The sequence below is a fragment of the Rattus norvegicus genome, chromosome 13, assembly GCF_036323735.1.
Source record: "Rattus norvegicus strain BN/NHsdMcwi chromosome 13, GRCr8, whole genome shotgun sequence".
NCBI classification, from domain to species: Eukaryota; Metazoa; Chordata; class Mammalia; order Rodentia; family Muridae; genus Rattus; species Rattus norvegicus.
This window is the reverse complement of record NC_086031.1, coordinates 57,538,586-57,560,296: the sequence shown is the minus strand read 5'-3', so window position 1 is coordinate 57,560,296 and position 21,711 is coordinate 57,538,586. Positions and strand designations below refer to the sequence as shown.

Below are 21,711 nucleotides of genomic sequence, written 5' to 3'. Positions count from 1 at the left end.
ATACTTTTATCTTATACCTTTGTTTTCTTTTAATACATGGCCTACTCTGGCCTTATTAAAAATTGGTAGAGTTGCTTCTATTTGAAGTAGTTTTGATGAATTGAAATTAGTTTTTAAAATACAAGAGTACATGCACACATGGTCAATCTCAAATGCACACTCTCAATCCTTGCTATACTTAAATAAGGAGAGGATATCTATCTTATGATCAAATGGTAAGTGGCTATAAAAATCACTAGCCATGTAATTAAATCTCTATAGACTTATACATAAAAATTTAATACCAAAATTAAATTTTTGGATCATTTAAGGAAAAATTTAGAAAGAGCTGGACAGAGAAACAGTCTAAGATACATTTGACATTATAATATCAGACTCAAGTAGGAGAAGCCTGGATCAATTCAAATTAAATGAATAAAAAATTGGGGTTCAGATCACCTACCCATTCTTAACCAGATTTTTGGTTTGAGTTCCTTACAAGTTATGTACACCATTCCTGTTAGATGGATAGTACGCAAATATTCTTTCCTTCTTGGAAAATTACACCTTTACTGTGCTAGTGGTTTCCTTTCAGTGGAAGTTTTGAGTTTGATTTTAGTTTGATGTAATCATGTTTGCCTACTTTTACTTCCTCTCTCTCTCTCTCTCTCTCTCTCTCTCTCTGTGTGTGTGTGTGTGTGTGTGTGTGTTCTGAAGAAGGATCTTTAAAAAACAATGCTTGCTGGTTTGAGAGTCTTGAAGACTTTTTCACATTTTCTTTGTGGACTTCTAGTTTGTGAAGAGAATGATGTGAGTAGGGGCAAAGTATATTAGGACGTTAGACTGTTTGGGAACTGCTAAAAGTAACTTTTATTAGATTTAGGACACCGGTATACTCCAAGGGACAGTGACTAGCTAGACATGATATAGAAAAACTCCAGGAGAGACAAAGGGACGAAACAAGGGAAGTTAATGGTTGAAAACTAGTTAACAGCAGTCCACAGGAGCGCACTATAACCATAGCTGCAAAGGGCTGACCGAGAAAACTTATGCACCTGAGTCATGAGGGTGTTTCTCAGAAGCAAGGGTAAAATACAGTCTACTTTTTAAGACAATAAAAGTATGAAAGCTTATAAACGATTTAATGATCTGAAACATGTTTTTCAGGGTCAAATATGTTTCGCAAAGTAAGTAGTCTGAAATTCCAGGCTGTAATCTAGAAATGCAAAATAATAGACAGAACATGGGCCTATGAAAAACTCTTAGTACAGGGCCAGCAAGAGAACTCACTAGGAAAGGTCATGCAAGTCTCAAAGCATCTTGCGCTCTCTCTCTCTCTCTCTCTCTCTCTCTCTCTCTCACACACACACACACACACACACACACACACCAAAACACTGCCAAACACCCAGAACACACCACACACCCAAAACATATGCAGACACAAAATAATACACACACAGACACAAAACACACACACAAAACAGACACATAAGCACACACATACACACACAACTTCTATTCCCACTACTACTATTACTATTTCTACATAGCACTGTCTAATTTGTAAGTTCATAAAGTAATATACAGAAAGAAGCATTATTTGGAGAAATGATAGTCTATAGTTATGTCATTTAAAAGTTGTCACACAATGTAGATAAACATGAAGATTCTAAATTTTTAAAGTATATGCTTAATGAATGTTAAGACTGCTGAATGAATTGAAATAACTAATAAAGCCTACACAAGGGTATACAAGATAACATGTAAGACCAAGTAGTGCTTGAGATTCTGGAAACACATCCATCCATTTATCAGTAACACCTTAGGTATAAATACTGAAGCTCATTTAAATAGTACTAAATGATATCAAATCCAAAGTACTTCACTTGCTTACAAAAGACAACACTGAAACTTGAGGTTACAGAAAAGTTTGAAGTAGAAAGATAGAGAAAGATGAACAAGTGGGAAGGAATTTGGTGTGGACTATGAAACCATTACAAAATATACTTTTTAAAATAAAAAAGAGTAATGTACTCTATACTGATGAGGGATTCAGATCTCTAGGAAGTTATGAATGCTGGATGATAGACACCTAATAATAGCTTTCAAGTGTAGAAAGCAAGAATGACAGCACAAAGAAAATACGTCTCTCACTATCATAGTGGGGTTTTAATTAATACAGATTGTCTCCTCAATTGTTAAATTAAGCAGATGATATATCAGGCTATAAAAGATTGGAATGTCACAATTAGGGGCATTGATCTAGGAGACACAAAGAGCACTCAAACAGCAATAAGAGAATTACACGCAGTTCTTATGCAAACAGGAAACATTTACATAAATGGACCATTTAGGAGGCCACTGGCCTTTTCCATCAATGTACTTCAGAGAATAGAGATGATTAATACCACTTTCTCTTACCACAATGCACTTAGGACAAGAAGAAGCTAAGATAGAGATAACTAAAAGCTCCCAAGGCAGACAATGATGCTAATTATAGTCCAGTAGCCATTCCCCGATTTATCCTTCAGGTCTAGAACTAGCTAACGTGTGAATAGAAACATGATTATTCTGTTTGCCATGAGCTCTGGGAATGGAGGTGTGCGGTGAGCTTTTTGATGTCTTATGGAAGAAATGGCTCTTAATTCATTGTTTTTCTTTGAACCAAACCACATTCCAGGATGCAGATATAGTATTGGAAAGTCAGTTCCCCTTGCAAAGGAGGGGTAGCGGCACCCAAGGAGTGAAGGAAGCTCGTCTCACATTTATAACATGGCTGCCTCATTGCTGCTTTTTATTGCTATTACTGTGGCACGTTTTCATGTACACAGAAATGAAAAAGTAGAGGGGTGGGCACGGTGGTACATGCCTTTAATCCTGGTGCTGTGAAGGCAGAGGTGAGTAGATCTAAATTTGAGGATAGCATGGTCTACAAGGTGAGGTCCAAGGCATCCAGGGCTATGTATCCCTGTCTGAAAAAACAAATGAAACAAAATTATATATTATATGCTAAGTGAATAAACACCTAATAGTAGATTTAAAGTATACAAAGCAAGAATGATAGCACAGAAAGAAAATAAATCTTTCATTATCCAAGTGGGATTCTAATTAATACAGATTGTCTCTTCAATTGTTATATTAAGCAGATGATATATCAGACTATAAGAAATTGGAATTTGGTTTCACCCATTCTGTGAATTCTTGTCCTAGGTCAAGGACTCAGGATTAGATTTGGGGTCAAAAGAATCCACATAGATCTGACTCAGAGATGCAGCCATCCTTCCGAGAGCATGACACTCTCAAATGAGCTTTTCTAGGTCATTGACCACCTTGATTTGTCCTATTGATTGCAATGTTCATGATGATCACTAATAATTTGATGTGTTAATATTTGTAAAATCTGGTACTCATTATAAATTGTTGATTGTTATTCTTGCATAAAAAGTTATTTCATGGGAACATCAATGTTTAATTATGTAATCATTTTATCTCTCTCTCTGAGCTTTGGAGGTGTTTTGTTACTATAGTGCTGTATAGTCTGCTACTTTATCAATTACTTTAACCTATTATAGTAATTTCTTTGTCCCAGTTGTATGTTATCTGCCTAATCAGCAGGGTCTGGACTAAGGGGATGAAGAGAGGTAACTGGGGTAACTAAGGAGGTCTTTAACCCTAACAGTATATCTTGAAATCATGCTTTGTTTGCTAGCTCCAGTGTCCGACCCAGTTGTGACGTTGTACATTAAATTCCATGTCCTTTCAATTTGTCCCAGTTAGTCACTCTTTACTTTCTCTCACAACATATTTTAAGCCTCATCTTGCATTTTTTCTCAACCCTGGTACTAATTTGACTGTTGAAGAAGAATGGGAAATCTTTAGGGAAAAACAGAATTGCAGAGTCAGACTCAAGAAATTTACCATGATCCTTGATAATGGGTGTGTTACTGCAAAAACACAGCTCTATGTCAAAGGGAATAGCTTATTCTCAAGCCAAATGCTAATGACTGTGGTCTAGCAGCATAGCTCTGGGTTAGTCTGTATAACATTCAAATGTGTGGAAACATTGTTATGAAGGCTCCAGAGAAGAAAAGCCAATAAAAAAAATGAAGACATTCTTCCATACATATTTGTGGGAGTATCAAGTAGATAAGTGATGGGTCAGAAGGGGGAGATCTCTGCTACAGGTCTCACATGTTTCCTGGTTCCCGCTAAGCTTTTCAGGTCGTGGAAGCTAGTGACCTCTTAATTCATTTCACCAGATTTTATCTGACAATCATGAAGATGGCACGTCATATGCAAAATGGACAATGAATGACTATAAAGGACACTCAAGATAGCCCAAGACCATTTTGCTGTGATTATAGATCATTCCATCTCTTGACAATCAAATGGACCTAGTCATCCAGTTGGGTGTTTTTTCTTTGCACCTAGGTTCACAGATGTGGTAATGTTTTCTGACTCCATGGGCAGAGCTAGGGAATGTATAATATACTGGTTTTATGCAAATAAATGTGTATTCATTATGTTCATACATACAATTAGAATTTCCCATCTCTCTAGATTAAGATCACAATTCCACACTGAGGCTATGTCCAGTTCATGCTGAGTCGATTTCCATCATATCTATAATTAATACAGTACACTAGGTTCATTGTAGCTTCTTGCTTTTTCTATTTTATAAGTCCCTTCTTAAATAATGAAAACTCTGGAAATTCTTCTTTAATATATTACTTTGTACCAGTTCCCCATTTGTCCTACATTTGGATATAAACCTCATTCCATTTGGACTTGAGTACCTGTGCTTGGAGGCCCCATGTTTACATACCTCTCTTCAGCTTGAGCTTTCATGCCTCATGCCAAACATTTGCTGCATTCATCTATTCTTAAATTGTAAGGGTTCCAACACTAAACACTCTTCTTTTTCATGATTTCTCCCTTGTTTGTGCTCATGTGCTGACCTGCTACAATTAGATTATCTACATTGTTCTCTTGGCTGTAGTTCTGCTACCTCTCTGGTAGCATGTGAATCACTGTCTCATGTGAATTTTCTCCTAAACTAGAAAGGGCTTTTAGCAACATGTTAGCCTAGATGCCTTCATTCTTCTACTTGATTCCACAGATATCATCCTCAGCTTGCTTGGGACTTGTAGGAGTTAATCTTGATTCCTAACTCAATAGAACTAATGAATATCTAGGATTTTAGTAAAACACATCTCTGGGTATGTCTGTGAGCAATTTCCAGACATTGGGAAAAGACAGAGGAGATCTACTTGATTGTTGATGACCCATGAGGCTTGATAGATCTGATGCTCTCTCTGCTCATGAGACATCGTGATACTGACTGTCATAGGTTGGTAAGTCTATACGAACTTACACTTAGACTTTTGAAATACTGACCAAAATAAAGCATTCTTGTAGCAGGCACCCAGTCATGGTGATAAGAAAGCTACTAATAATTTATACTCTCCAATTGGGGCACCTCTTCATACCACTTGGCCCCATTAGATCAGATAACTCTGCTATATAGAGCCCATTATGTTGAATGTATGAATACACCCTTATATAGTCAAAGTCTGATACCTCATGCCAAATCTCTACCTGTAAATGCCATTCTTTACTTCACTCAGCCCCCACTGAATAAGTGTTAGTGCTTTTCTTGTTCTCTCTCTGTTAATAACTTCAACATTGAATTGTTCAGGAAGGGAAGAAAAAAAGAGGAAATGAAAAAAATGGGAGATGGGATAAACTTTACTTCTCCCCTCCCCCAGAGTCTGAATAAGCTCTTAGCAAACTTTGATGACTATAGTAAAAAAAAAAACAAACAAACAAAAAAACCCAGAAAAACACAAGCAATTCATCATATAGATAGATGCAAAAACCCAAAATGCAATATTAGAATTTAAATCAAAATGATACTTTAATAGGATACATAAATACATTATTACCAAGTTGGATTTATTTCAAGAATTCAGCGTTAAAATGATATTAGTACTGGAATCAATATAGTGAATCATATTCAAAAGATAAACGATGAAAATCTTATAATCGTAATAGATGTAGAAATAGTACTTGAAATGAACTCAATATATTTTCTTAATAAAAAGTTTAGAAAACTGAGGGTAGATGCCATGTACTTTGAAATCCAATGTTGAACATTTTTCTTCTGGAAGCAGGAATTAGACTAGAAAGCTGGCAACTCCACCTTTAATCTTCATCATATGGGAGGTGTTAATTAGTGGCATAATGAGTGTGTCGTGGGCTAGGACATACTTTCTGAGTTTCTCATATTTAAAATATATCTTAAGATATTTTTTCACTAAAGAAATAAAATGTAAGCAAGCAAGTAGTGAAATTGAAGATAGATACAAATTTTTTTCTTATTATTTGGATCTAATCTTTCCTTAATCTGGACTGGCCTTAGGTGATGGTTTTGACCAAAATATGCCACAAGCAAAGGGACAAGGTGTTGCAGGGAAGGTCATAGAACATCTTAAGAACTTAGCCCAGGCTCCTGGAACATGGGTTCTAAAAATACCGAACCACAAACTAAGAAGTCTATCTTATATAGGATGTTCCATTTTGAAGAAGCCAAAGATTCGACCTGAATCTGGTCGCATGTCCAGGTGCTAAACACAGATGTGAATGAGGCCAAATCAGACCCCTGTGAGATGTTAACTTTCTAAGCTGAATCCTACTGAGTAAATTATGTTGGAAGACGATGATCTGAGCTCTGCCTAAATTGTTGACCCATAGAACAAACCCAATCAAAAGGTAGTTGTCTCAAACCACTAATTGTAAAGTTTGTCTTAATGCTAGAGGTATCCAGTATATAAGAAATACCAAGTACAGAAGCTAGAGGATGTGTATGAATATCCATATCTATGTATATATTTTACAATTTTATAATTTTTTCATTTATTGCTTGTAAATTTTTCCCCTTTTCTTACTGTCTCAGCAGATTTCCATGTTTTAAAAACATCTTGCTTATTCAGCTGTTATAGACTGATTTTTTATATTATTGGGAGACAATAATTGTTCCAGAAGTATAAACATATTTGTATTTAAATGCATTCCTCCCAAAGGTTTCAACCTAATAAGTATTTGTTACTTCTTGGTGCATTCACACCTTGTAAAATAATTTAAATTATTTCTAACTTGTGGGATTTACAGATAGATTTGTTGAGATAATTATTTTTTTAATTTTATTTGTAGAATCTTCAATATATTGACCTTTTAAAATGATTTAACTAAGTATATTATTAATATTTTTTATTGAAAATAGTTTTTCTCTCACATAGTTTTTCAGTCACAGTTCCCCCTCCCTCCACTCTTCCTAGCTCTTCACTACAATCCTCAATTTTCCTCTTCCCCATATCCTGTCCTCCTCCTTTTCCTGTCCAGGAAAGAGCAAGGCTGGAGGTAAACAAAGATATAAAACAAAGCAAATGTCCTTTTCCAAAACTGGACAAGGCAATCCAATAGGAGGAAAAGCAGGCAAAGGGATCAGATATACACTCATTCCCACTGTCAGGATTCCTACAAAAATACCAACCTAACAGCCATAGCACAATACACAGAGAACCTGTTGTAGACCCATGAGGGTCCTGTGCTTGCCTCTTTAGTGTCTGTGAGCCCTACTTTGTTGAGTGGGTGGGCTATGTTCTCCTGGTATCCTCTATCCTCCAGACCTCTACAGTCATTCTCCCTTCCATGGGGTTTCTAACCTCTGAAGGGAGGGACCTGATTCAGACCTCCAATTTAGACTCTTTTTGTATAGTGTCTGACTGTGTGTCTCTGCATCTACTCCCATCTGCTGTCAGATAAAACCTCTCTGAGGACAATGGAAACATGGCACTGATCTATGAGTATAGCAGAATATCTTTGGTGTGAGAAGGTAATCTTCTTGTTATAGAAGGAGAAACCTGGACACTAAACTAGCATCCTGATTGCAAGATGTGTATGTGTGGTGGTGGTGATGGTGGGGAATTGGTAGCACAGAACTTGTGGGAGTGGTCAACCATTGTTTGCTTTAATGTGAAGCCTAATTCAGGAGAGGGAGCAGATACCCCACACTGCCTCGATGACCAGGAATCAGAAACTGGATAGTCCAGAGACCTAGGGTAGAACCAAACATGACTGGCAAATAAATAAATATTTAGTGAAATGATTCCTAATTATCCTAATTAACTAATATACTTAGTTAAATCATTTTAAAAGGTCAATATATTGAAGATTCTACAAATAAAATAGTGCATGACAAATTTTGAAATTAGGGGAAATGAATGGTGTTGAATTTCTTCTTTAATTTTCAAATATTTTTGAAATGTCATTTTGCTCTGAATTCTTGGCTCACCTGGTATTGTAGAGACTAGGCTGGTCTTGATATCAAAGAATTTTTTTTAATCCATGGCCCAAGTGTTGGGTTTAACATTGTGTACCACCATCCTTGGCTTATTTGAATTTCTTTAACATCTTTAGAATAGCTGAATCATAAAAATGATTTTCTGAGACAATTATGAGACTTGTGATTAGATGGAAATACAATTATTCCTGAAGCAGAATTGGTTTTAATTACTGGTCAGATAAATACTGTAAGTTATTTGTGGAATCTGGCATAGAGCAGCCACACCTGAAAGCCCACGTTGTGGGGTTATAGTACTTTCTACTGTATGTTTGATTTGAGGTTCTAGAAGGGGAAAGGATTTTCCTTATTTCATTATGATCACATAAAGTTTGCATAGCATCAGACGTCCTAGTTAAGGTTACTATTACTGTGATGAAACACTATGACCAAAAGCAAATTGGCAGGAGAGAGTCTTTTGGCTTACACACTGTGAGTCACAGTACATTGAGGCAAGCCAAGACTGGAAATCAAACATGGCAGGAGCCTGGAGAGGAGCTGTTGCAGAGGACATGGAAGAGTGCTACTTACTGGCTTGCTCCTCATTCCTTGTTCAGTCTTCTTTTCTATAGAATCCAGAACCACCAGCTCACATTGGGGTTGGGCCTTTCTACATCAATCCCTAATTAAGAAAATGCTCTACAGGCTTTTCTGCAGCCCAATCTGTGAAGACATTTTTCTTAATTGAGGTTTTCTCCACTCAGATGACTCTAGCTAGTGACAGGTTGACATAAAACTAGCCAACATAGTATCCATTGGAGCACCACCCAGTGCTTTCAATGGCAGAACAATCACTCCACTTCCCTGCTATTTTTTTTCTCTTAAAATATTTTTTTTCAAGTAGAATCTTGTGGATAGGCCATAGTAGCTTGGCCTTAAACATCTGACCTTCCTGCCTCAGCCTCCCAAGTGCTGAAAGTCATACTCTACTTTATCTGGATATATATCTTACTGTAAATGTTCCTCTAAAGGTATTAGGTAAGTTTGTCTAAAATTCCACTAACCGTGGATAATCTGATTTTTTTTGTGTACAATTAAGTATATTTCCATCTTTATTAAATTGGGTATTTCTTATTTACATTACAAATGTTATTCCCTTTCCCGGTTTCCAGGCCAACATCCCCCTAACCCCTTCCACTCCCCTCTATATGGGTGTTTGCCTCCTCATCCTCACCCCATTATCGCGCTCCCCTCAAGAATTTCATTCACTGGGGGTTCAGTCTTGGCAGGACCAAGGACTTCCCATTCCACTGGTGCCCTTACTAGGCTATTCATTGCTACCTATGCAGTTGGAGCCCAGGGTCAGTCCATGTATAGTCTTTGGGTAGTGGCTTAGTCCCTGGAAGCTCTGGTTGCTTGGCATTGTTGTTCATATGGGGTCTCAAGCCCCCTCAGCTCTTTCAGTCCTTAATCTGATTCCTTCAACAGGAGTCCCTAAGAGAATACAAATACTAGCCCAGGTGACTGTATCCAGCAAAACTCTCAATTAACATAGATGGAGAAACCAAGTTATTCCATGACAAAGCCAAATTTACACAATATCTTTCTACAAATCCAGCCCTACAAAGGATAATAAATGGTAAAGCCCAACACAAGGAGGCAAGCTACACCCTAGAAAAAGCAAGAAACTAATCGTCTTGGCAACAAAACAAAGAGAAGAAAAGCACACATACATAATCTCACATCCAAACACGAAAATAACAAGAAGCAACAATCACTATTCCTTAATATCTTTCAACATCAATGGCCTCAACTCCCCAATAAAAAGACACAGATTAACAAACTGGATACGCAATGAGGACCCTGCATTCTGCTGCCTATAGGAAACATACCTCAGAAACAAGGACAGACACTACCTCAGAGTAAAAGGCTGGAAAACAACTTTCCAAGCAAATGGTCGGAAGAAGCAAGCTGGAGTAGTCATTCTAATATCGAATAAAATCGATTTTCAACCAAAAGTCATCAAAAAAGATAAGGAAGGACAGTTCATATTCATCAAAGGAGAAATCCACCAAGATGAACTCTCAATCCTAAATATCTATGCTCCAAATACAAGGGCACTTACATACATAAAAGAAACCTTAGTAAAGCTCAAAGCACACATTGCACCTCACACAATAAAAGCAGGAGATTTCAATGCCCCACTCTCATCAATGGTCAGATCATGGAAACAGAAATTAAACAGAGACATAAACAGACTAAGAGAAGTCATGAACCAAATGGATTTAACAGATATTTATAGAACATTCTATCTTATAACAAAAGGATATACCTTCTTCTCACCACCTCATGGTAGATAATCTTAATTTTACTTTTAAGTTATTGCGACTATTTTAGTAATAATTTTTGGAAATATTATTAAACTCATTTCAAAAGTCTCCCCGATAGACTTTTTGCTCCATCGACTAAGTAAACCTTACAGAGTTATGTCACTCTCTATGGTTTTATAAATCAAAATTTAAAATTAGAAGTAGAATGTTCATAGAAAGATCCCCATGGTCCATAATCTGATGCACATTTTTAAACTCTTTCAATTATACATTGCATTCTCTTTGAGATTTCATTGAATTTTTATAGCCTTCCCTTGATTATATAAGGACAGTTTAATTTCTTAAATCTATGTAAAACTTTTTTTTCAATACTCACAATTAGCTAAAAGCTTCAAAAGCTTAAGTTTCCTGATGCTCCGTTTCTCAGACACTTTGATTAAAGATTTCCAACTGATTTGAAAGAAAATGTTACCCGTGTTTATGTCAGTGATGGAGAGAAAAATTTCAAATACATAATTTGATGGACAAATTAGTTCCCCCATGGTTCAATTATTATTAATTGGGTTTATTATAGTCAGCAGGAAGAGAAGGCCTGTCTTGTCCTGCTGGGGTACACTTTTGTATTCAGCATCAGCTTCATTAAGGACATTTTATAGTTCAGATACTCTACCTCAGGTTATCATATTGGCTCTTCAAAGGGCCAAATAGTCAATATTTTAGACTTTGAAATCTATACCTTCCCTGTGGGACTTAATAATCTTTGCTGCTGCACTGTGAAAGTATCCCACGAGTCAATAGTAACCATATTCTCTTGATGGCTATGTCTCTTGGTGTCACCGTTCCAAAGAGTACCACTGGTCACAGCTTAAAGCAACAGATTCCTGTCTCAGGGAAGGCTGGACACAATGTAAGCGGAAGTGTGAGCAGAGGATATTGCTTTGGGGGTTATGGAAAGAGACTCTGGTCCAGGGTTTTATACTACATATTGATGGCTACTGGCATCTTAGGAGTCTCCTGTCTTATGAAGCACAAATTCTATTTCTGGCTTGTTTTACATGGTGTTCTTTTTATAGGCCCGCCTCTGTGTCTGTGACCCTGTACCCAGATTCCACCGTAAAAGGTTACTGTTTAATTAGATTGGGACCATCCTCGCTCAGGATGGCTTCATATAAACTGGATGACATATGCAAAGGCCTTACAAGGCTTGTATTTGCTAGGATTTGAGAATATCTGAAAAGGTCCAGTTCTGTTCACGATACTGCATTACAATAAAATGTTTATAAAATCCGAAGAAAGGACAGTTGGGGGCTGTGAGCTGCTGGTGGTTGATCTTTCCTATAACTGAATCTAAAATTAAATTGTGAATTGTCATAACTGACCTTGCTCTTAGTAGAATGTTGCAGCTGATTTGAGTATTATGACACATTATGTAAAGAGTGCAAACAATCTGATATCCTATTTATTAGTTACTTAATTTAATAGGAGGAATCACCAAAATTTATATTCCCTTTTTAATAAGAAATACTTCTACACACACAAAGACACACACACACATGCTCATGCACACACATCTTTTAAGAAATTACACTAGTATTAATTACTTAAAATGCTACATCTTTTTAAAGCATTAAAGCATGAATCTCCAAAATGCTTCTTTTCATGAATTAGGTTAAGAAACTGACTTACGATGAGAATTATGTGTTTTCTAAAAGTCATGTATTGAGAATTCTATAAAATAGGTACTACTGAATGTTTGAAAAGTTAGACCTCTACTAGATCAACTGACACATTGAGAGCCACTTTTGTTATGTACAAGAAAAGTGCTATACTCAAATAATTAAAACTGCAGGGAGGAGAGATGGCTCATCCGTTCAGAATATGTACTGCTCTTGAAGAGGACCTGCGTTCAGTTCCCAACATTGGCATAGCAGCCAAAACTGCCTGGTTCTCCAGCTCCAGGCACCTTTGTGCTTTCATACTTACCCCCACATACAACTAAAAACTAACTTTAAATAATGCAGAAAAATTAATGTATGACAGCATTTACTCTAAATGAAAAGATGCATTTTATAGCATACTATATTAACTTATTCTTTGTATCCAAAAGTGTCAAAGAAGGCATAGCCTTATTAAAATAGTTACGAGTTCAGGAATGGTTTGTATCTCTGGATTCTCTTGTCGTTGTTGATGTTATTATAGCCCTTTGGTAGTGGATAAATGCTAATTATTTTCTAAAACTTAACTTACCTTCATCATTAGTTTTTGTGAAATGAACAGTTAATATTATTTTCTTTTTTTATTAATTATGTGCTGTTACTTTTCCATTATAGGTGTTTAAAAGATTTATTTACAAACAATTACTATCCCCCCGCCGCAACAAGCTTAGTTTACACCACACAATACGTGACGAAACAGTAATATCAAGAGCCTTTACACTGTTTTCTACACATTGTCGTAGATTTCTTTAACCATGTGATTCTCATGTACTTTAAATGCGCTAATGACTCTAGTCTAGCTCTAGTGACATCATCAACTGGCAGCCTTAATTTAATACATATGGCACACATCACATTTGTAGTGTAGGAAGTAGCTGGTGCATGCATGCGTGTGTGCGGGTGTGTGTGTGTGTGTGTGTGTGTGTGTGTGTGTGTGTGTGTGTGTGTACTGGGGACTGGTATTTGAGACAGCAGAGTAAAATGTTCAATATGATACATAGAAGAATTTAGTATTTGCTATTCTTAATTAATTATGTTTGTTTAAGGTAAAAAGGGCAGGAGTAAATGCCTATAATAACTTTAGCTTCAAAGATCTGATAGACTTTTCTCATACCATGGGCATTCCACCCATGTACAGCAACCCAGAAACACACACACACACACACACACACACACACACACACACACACACACACACACCACACACTCCACACACACACACACACTCCACACACACACACCACACACACTCCACACACACATACACAACACACACACACCACACACACTCCACACACACATACACAACACACACTCCACACACACACACCACATACCACACACACACACACACACTCGACACACACACCACACACACTCCACACACACATACACACACCACACACTCCACACACACACACACACACTCCACACACACCACACACACTCCACACACACACCACACACACTTCACACACACATACACACACCACACACACTCCACACACACACCACACACACTTCACACACACATACACACACCACACACACTACACACACACACACACAAAATCACACACCACACACACACACACACACACACACACACACACACACTCTCACACTTCAAAAAAAATTTTGAAAAAAAATGAAAGCAAATAGATGTGTGAAACCCTGCACTTGGTCCGGGAATGGAGAAGTTAGTTAGCATTTGAAAAAGACTCAGAGAAGAGGTGTGTTGCCTCTTTATCTCGCACATTTTGTTAGGTTACCTGTTTATAGTATGACTATAAAGAGGATTTCTTCTTTATAAGAATTCCTTATAAGAATGAATCCTGAAGCACTTTCTCGTAATGAATGAATATTGTCTGCTGCAGGTGCTCTCACGCAGTGTCTGATATGTTGTAAAAGAGAAAACAAATAAAATAGAATCCTATCAAGCCTTTGTGACTGCATGGAATGTTACTGTAAGTTATGTTAAACACAGACCACAAGACCCAGAGAAAATGCTAACCTCTTACATGAAGGCAGAAGTTCCAGCTGCCATGTCATAGGTGTTGGGACTCAAACACCTTATTATAATGCCATGGGGTGGATGTATAAGATAGTGAGCCTATCAGTCATTTAGTGTTTTAAAACTGCGCTTTGGGCTTCACATCTGCTTTTAATTATCTCCTTCATGTTATTTAATTTTCTCTAAATTAACTTAAGTAAATTTCCCTAATTCGTTCCTCCCTCAATATATTTAGCTTGATGTGGATTTAAGAAAAGTTGTGTTCTAGAGACAGTACTTAACAGTCTCTGGAGAAATAGGAGAAATATGACAGGAGAGGTGTGGGTTTTTTTCCACACTCTTTAATGTTCAAAAAAGCTTCACTTAAGATGTTTGTTAAAACTTGTAAATTCTTGACCTTCGCTGGCAGCAAAAATTAAAATCTCAATTGCATCTTGGACATTTTAAAGGCTGTTGACTTGACTATAGCTTCCTTTTACTGGAAAAAAAGAAAGCTTTTAAAAATATGTAATAAATATGCATTGAGTTTCTACTTCATATCACGTGATAGTCAGGTAAATAAATTAAGGTAGCTCAACTGAAGGAGGCAAGCGTTTCAGAATAAGTGTTGAATGTGTGGCCAAGAAGAAATATGGACATTAAAAGCAGAACTATGGAACACTGTCCCCTAACTTGAATGGTCTAGTAAGGGGGAGGGTGTGGGAAATCAGAGCTTATATTTAAAATTTGCTTTGTTTATTTCTAAACAAAAGATTATATTTCTCTTTGTTAGTTGAGTCTACAGTAAGGGACACCCTGAAGGTTCTCCTGCACTGCAGACATAATCCTTCTTACCTCCACTATTGAGAGGCAATCCGATTTCTCCATGGTAATATGGACCTATCACCACCCCCTTCATCCTCCCAACAACTGTTACTTCTTTCTTAGCCTTAGAAGCCCAAAGTGACTAGGGGGATGTCTGAATGTTTGTTGTGCCTCCTGGTAGGAGCACTTCCCCCTCTGGAACCTAAACTTCTAGGTCAGCAGAACTTAGGGTTGTGGGGATAGGAAGCAAAAACTTTCCTAGTGGGTCACTAGGAGTGAAAGTGAGTGGAACTATTCCCTTTTCCACCCCTTCATTCCTGGACCAATGGATCCTGGCTAAGGGAGAAATTATACCATAAATCAGATGCCGATTCAAATATATGCTGCCTTCTGAAGAATCCTGCCCCAGCCCATCATGCTGCTACCACCTAGTTGGTGTGCAACTGTGCCTTTAAAAGGCCACTCCATCTTTCTACCAGACCAGCTCCTTCAGGGTGGTGGGGAACATGGTAAGACCCGTGGATTCGAGGATCGTGGGCCCATTGTTGTACTTCTCTGGCTGTGAAATGAGTTCCTTGGTCAGAAGCAATATAGTATGGAATACCATGTTGGTGGATAAGAAATCCTATCAGTCTACAGATGGTGGTTTGGCAGAAACATTACATGTAGGAAAGTCAAATCCATAACCAGAATAAGTATCTACTCCAGTAAGAACAAAATGTTGTCCTTTCCATGGAGGAAGTGGTCTAATGTAGTCAACCTGCTACCAGGTTGCTGGCTGGTCACCTCGAGGAATGGTGCCCTATCTGGGGCTCAGTGTTGGTCTCTGCTGTTGGCAGATCTGGCATTCAGCAGCAACTGTAGCCAGGCCAGCCTTGGTGCATGGACATCCATGTTGTTGAGTCCAAGCAAACCCCCCTTCTTGGCTATCATGGCTACTTTGTTTCTATGTGGTTATTATGACTGGCCCTCTCAAAGTCCTCATCTGCAAATGGAGTTCAAACATGGGAATAAGGTAGAAGGGGAACACTAGCCACAGATATGTGAATCATAAGGTAAAAAAATTGTCCAACCTCCTTAAAAAACTGGGAAAGTCTTTGTGGTTGTGGAAGAACAAAGCACTGACCAGCAGGAAATAAAGGGTTTGGTGTAGAACTAGATAAGTCACCAGTCACCTGAAGATGTGAGCTGAAATTTGGTTGTTATTAGTGTTAAGCTTCTTGATGGCAGAAATTTTCTCATCCTTTTGTATATGTAACTCCAAGCCCAGTTCTCTGTGTCTGTAGATTTTCATCTAGTGCTTTCTGGAGCAATTAGAGTTATCTTTGACTTTCACTCTATGGCATGCATGGGTGCAAACATTCCCAACTGTGTGTTCCAAACACGGCAGTGGTGGTGAGTTCTAGGAGTGTAATAGCAGCATAAAGGCAGAAGTTATGGCATGTGTGACACAGAAGTCTGAATGCCTCGGAGAAAATAACTTTGAAGTTAAGAGTAAGTAGGAATTTGTCTAATGGCCTGGCAGACAAAGTACTTTTCATGACTGTGAATCTTTTTTTTTTTTTTAAGAGGATGGAGGCAAAGCTGTTTTAAGCACAATGAGCTTCCTTGCTATGTGATATAAAACCAAAGGGTGGTGTGAGCACAGGAGATGGCGCTCCCAAACTCACGGGAAATGGCACTAGCATAAACTTGTATCGTTATTATTTAAGCCAAATGCATTAGTTCTGCCACCTAATTGTCCTTCAGATATTTAGTGTTTTCTTCCCCCTTTATTGTATTTTTCTCAAGTTTCCTCTGGAATCTTGAATTTTCTGACAGCGAGTTGGAATTGGCTTACTATTTACAAAATATTTTGTAGTTCTTAAAGTTGATAGACAAAGGTAGGATTGGTAGTGGAGTTTATTGGTAGAATTCTTGCCTTACATCCTTGAGGCTCTGTGATTAATCCATAGCACTGTGAACACACACACACACACACACACACACACACACACACACACACACAAACAAACAAAAAACCTTCATATAATATATGATATTAGTTGTTGTGCAACTGCCTGTTTAGGTGTTCTGGGAAACTACAAAGTATGTAACATTGATTGTGAATTGCCCATTTTAACACCCAAACTAGGGGTGGCTAGGAGGCTAGTAACTGGCAAAGTCAATATCAGTCTCATAAAACAGAGGGCTTTATAGAAGAATGCCTCTTAATATAATATATAAAAATAACTTTTAGTCCAATATATTTGGGAGGCAGTGCTAGGCAAGTGCTAGGTGATGAACCTTGTATTTGCTAGGCAGGTGATGGACCTCTGAGATATACCATAGTTCTGAATGCATCATCCCAAAAGTTTAGTCTGCAGTGCAAAACTAAACAAAAACAATACTCCTTTTGATTTGTCATCTTACTTGAGTTTCTGAGAAACTTAAGCAATGACTACTCATATCACAAAAAATTTCTCAAATTTGTCTGAGTTTATTAAATAGAACAAAATAAGCAAAGAGGGTTTGAAGATCAAATAATTATCACAGAGGCAATAATCAACAATCAAATTTGGGCAATTTAACTCTCTCCTTTTATTTTTTTATCCCTTTGATTCTTAGAACTAGAGCTAAAGCTGAGTATTTAGAAAGTAAAGGTCTTAAAAATCCTGGCCTTCTGGGAAGTAGGGAAAAAAGAATAAGCCTGTCATAAGAACTTAAGATTATGTAAGTTATTCTACATTTTCTTGAAGTTGGCAGCAAATACATTTCTCCTCTGAGATAATTTTCAGGAAAAACTGCCAAGTAGTTATAGATGTACTGAAGAATTTATAAGAGAATTGCTTATAGAGCTTTAACATTAAACATTCCTAGTTTCATAAGGGACCTTTCACGCACACTGGATGCCTCTTCGTAAGAGCATAAGGCAGTGCACATAACCTCCACTCTGTTCATCATTGGTTTTTTTTATGCTTTTGTGTCTAACTTTCGTTACTACTGGCATCTGCTAATTTATGTTTGAAAAAATTGGCTTATTAATAAGGCAGATTTTGTGTCCACTTATTATGTTCTCTCAACCCTTTAAATGTTCAACCAACAAACCCAGTGCAAGGATTTGTCCGAACTTGTGCCAAGGGGCAGCACTCATGGGTATGGGTTTTGAAGGCCAATAGGGAGCACCATTGACGTAGATCAGTGTTTGGAGATATGGATGCAGTGTAACTCCATGACCGCAAATCTCTCTTAATCTGTAAAATGGAGAGAATAGTAGTATTTATTTCCCAGGGACATTTACTTGCAGACAAAATTCCAGAGTTTAAATTTCACTGAGATACTTTGTTTCTTCATGTCAAAAGCTAAGTCTTTCCATTAACAAAACATCAGTGACGCCTATCTCAGTAAGAGATGTAATATATATTCAAGTATTTTCCAAATCTTAGAACACAGAGGTGGGTTTTATTAAATCAGGACCATGGACTCAATTGCAGTTTCCTGAGAAACCTGGGCTGAGCAATGTGCTCAGGTGGTTTTGGGTGAGTAGTAGATTCAATGAATAAAATCTCCTGGGCGGGAGCTGCTTGCTAGTAGTAAATAGGATGTATAGTCTGTCACTTTATTAACTATCCAGTGCAAAGTAACAATAACTCCTGTATAGCTTTTATGCCATATAAATGGAAAATACCATTAAGGATACTTTTGTCTTGAAACAGTTCTCAAATGTGAAAACATTAGGAAAGCAGTCCAATTTTGGAATTGAAAAGTTTCCTCTTTTCTATCTTAGCGCGCTCCTATCTTATATTTTTCTTGAGTACATATAATTTACCCCCTTTGTTATTAGCAGACTCATGTTTTAAAACTGGAGATTTATTTCATCTATTCTGAGTTTGAAAGGCTTCAACCTCTAAGGTTTCCCCCTGGAAACTCAGGTTAAAGCTGCTGTTTTCCTCCGAAAGAGGTTTGATCTTGAACAAGTACCAGAACACAGAGGGTTTTGTCTAGAAGTTCAAGTCAGCACTGCGTGGGAGTGAACAGTCACCGCACATAGAAACACTCCCTGTGCTCTGGCCAGCGTAGCAGGTACCTGAATAAGCCTCCTGTGGTGGTTCAATGAGAAAGAAGATGCAAGTTGTCAACTAGGACAGAGACTCAACCAGGGTGAGAGAGATGACCTTGTCAAAAATAGTTAATATTGTCCATTGAGGAGAGCCGAGAAGTGCAGGTGTGGAGTCCTGGGAACATAGAACTCTGAGTTCAATGAGTAGTTATCAACCCGTGGTAGGTGTACATTCAGAAGCTTTAGGGGACCTGTGGCTTATTATGTTTCCAGTCTTAATTTTTCTAACTCTTGCTCTTAGAGGAGAAAAATGGGTGGGAAATTAAATTCACAATCCTGCTTTCTCATCCAGAGCAACTTGGACTGGCTACCTCTTTACCTTGCTTTTAGCCACGTTGACATTTGTCTTGTTAGCACAATCCACTGATAACATTTTTTTTCTTTATTAATTGAAAGTAAGCTCCTACTGAAAAAGGTCTGAGGTATTAGTCATGTATGTAGGACCAACATCTATTTTAAAGTCCAGAGAGTAAAGACAACAAGGAGACTGTGGGACTGAAAGTTAAACCTGATTTCCCCAAGATCCATGAAGGCAAACTAGGTAAAATATGAAAGAACTTGGCCCAGGCTGGAGTTCCAGAAAGTTCTTTTTAGTGCAGGAGTTCTCAACCCTTTTGGGGGTCAAAGGACCCTTTCGCAGGTCACCCAAGACCACCGGAAAACACAGACACTTACATAACCATTCATTAAAATTCAAATAAAATTGAATGTAGCAACAAAAATAATTTTATGGTTGGGGGTCACCACAACACGAGGGACTATATTAAAGGGTCACAGTCATAGCAGAGTTGAGAGCCACTTCTTTAGTATATCTGTGGAAGGGGGATTGTGAACGAAAAGGATTGAAAAAAATTACAGTGATTGGGAAACACAGCCTGTTCTGTGAGTTTAAAAATAACACCTGAACAAGGCACTGGAGCAAAATAATGTATTGACAGGCATGGCTGTTGGATCTGGTTTGAAAAGGTTGCCTATCAGGTTAGCGAGGAAGCATCTTTGTGACAAGTGAGGATGACAGCTTTAGAGCAGGGGGTTAAATGTAGCAAGGAAATAGATGCATTGAGGATAGCTACAATGTGAGAAAGAACTCAACCAAGAAACAGAGTGAAGTCTGCTCAAATAAAGCTTTTCCTCTTTTTCTTTTTCTTTTTAGTTTGTATAAGTGAATTTGAACATAATGATTGTTTACTCCAAGTTTTGAAGAACTAGAGCGAGCTTCTCGGCTTCCTGCAATTACTTAACCATGTTTTTTGCTGGCAGTCTATGTGCCAATAAGCTGTTAATTATGGTTTTTGTTGGCGAGGGCGGTTGTTAATATAGTTAATGAGCAGTGTGTTAAAGTGTACACGGAACTCATTGGCCTTTCCCTTCAGATACAACCGTCAGACAAGCCAGTAACTATTCCATATGACTAATTTCTCAGAAATTGCTACTTGTTACAGTCTCTGAACACTTACCCCCTTGATCTACAGTGAGTAAATAATAAATATATCAAGTAGCAGCATAGTAGATCAGGGGCTGAACATGTGACTCTTAGAGTAAGGAACGAGGTCCTGGAAGGAGCAATTATACTTACTGGTTAGAAGCTGCAGTCTCCCCCAGGTCCCCATTGCCAGTAGCTAATACTGTCGTAGAGAAAAACAGAACCACAGAGGCAGCCACACAGCCCGAGACAGAGTCAGATAGCAACTGTGGATGGCCGAGTGGGAACATTGCTTGCTATTGGAGGTGAAAGACTTCTCCAAGATAAAATTGAAAGATGAGCTATTTTTTTTTTAAAAAAAATAACTTAACTATGGCTGTCGTGCATCCTGAGAATGCCTTATTTTCGGGCAATGGCATACAGGACAGGGTCTGTGCAGCTGTTTGGGTCTCTAGTGGTTTCATTTTGGCTTAGTTTCCAGGGGGATGATTTGAATATTTGTTCTTTTAACGTCTCTAGCTCTGCAATAATCGGGGCTTTTCAGGCACTCGGGGAGCCCTCAGGCCTTGCCAGAGGCTTGCAGTGTGTTGTGTCCCTCAGCCTGACGGAAATCCCGTACGCTATGCCCTCTTGATCATTCTGTGTGTTTCAGTAAAGCATTTTTTTTATTTTTCTCCAAAACTTTTGGCTGGGATTTTACTGTGACTCTTGTTAATCAGAATTGTGGTGGTTGATTCTACTGCTAATGTGTTGAAATACGAATGCATGGACGTTTAGTTACTAACGAGACTGCTAATAAAATATTTGAAAAATAAAACACGGAAGGAGGTTGCCAACCCTGCTAGCTAATGAAGCAGTTTGGAGCCACAAGCAGTTTCTCTCAATGACCTGCTTTCCTACTTAGATTAGAAATCACTGAATTTTTCTTTACCTTCTGTAAAGTCCTAGACAATTTGCGTTAAAATAAGCCTAGCAGCAGGATGTGTACAATTGTCTAGATTGC

At 37.9% G+C, this 21,711-nt stretch overlaps 1 long non-coding RNA gene across 1 annotated transcript; it reads right to left on the bottom strand.

The window, feature by feature from the left end:
• Window positions 1-2,743: 2,743 nt before the first annotated feature.
• On the bottom strand, window positions 2,744-21,154 carry LOC134481505 (uncharacterized). Its single transcript, XR_010057035.1, has 2 exons — window positions 20,862-21,154; window positions 2,744-2,954 (listed from the first exon to the last, which is right to left on the bottom strand). It is a non-coding gene; the product is annotated as an uncharacterized LOC134481505 (long non-coding RNA).
• Window positions 21,155-21,711: the final 557 nt, after the last annotated feature.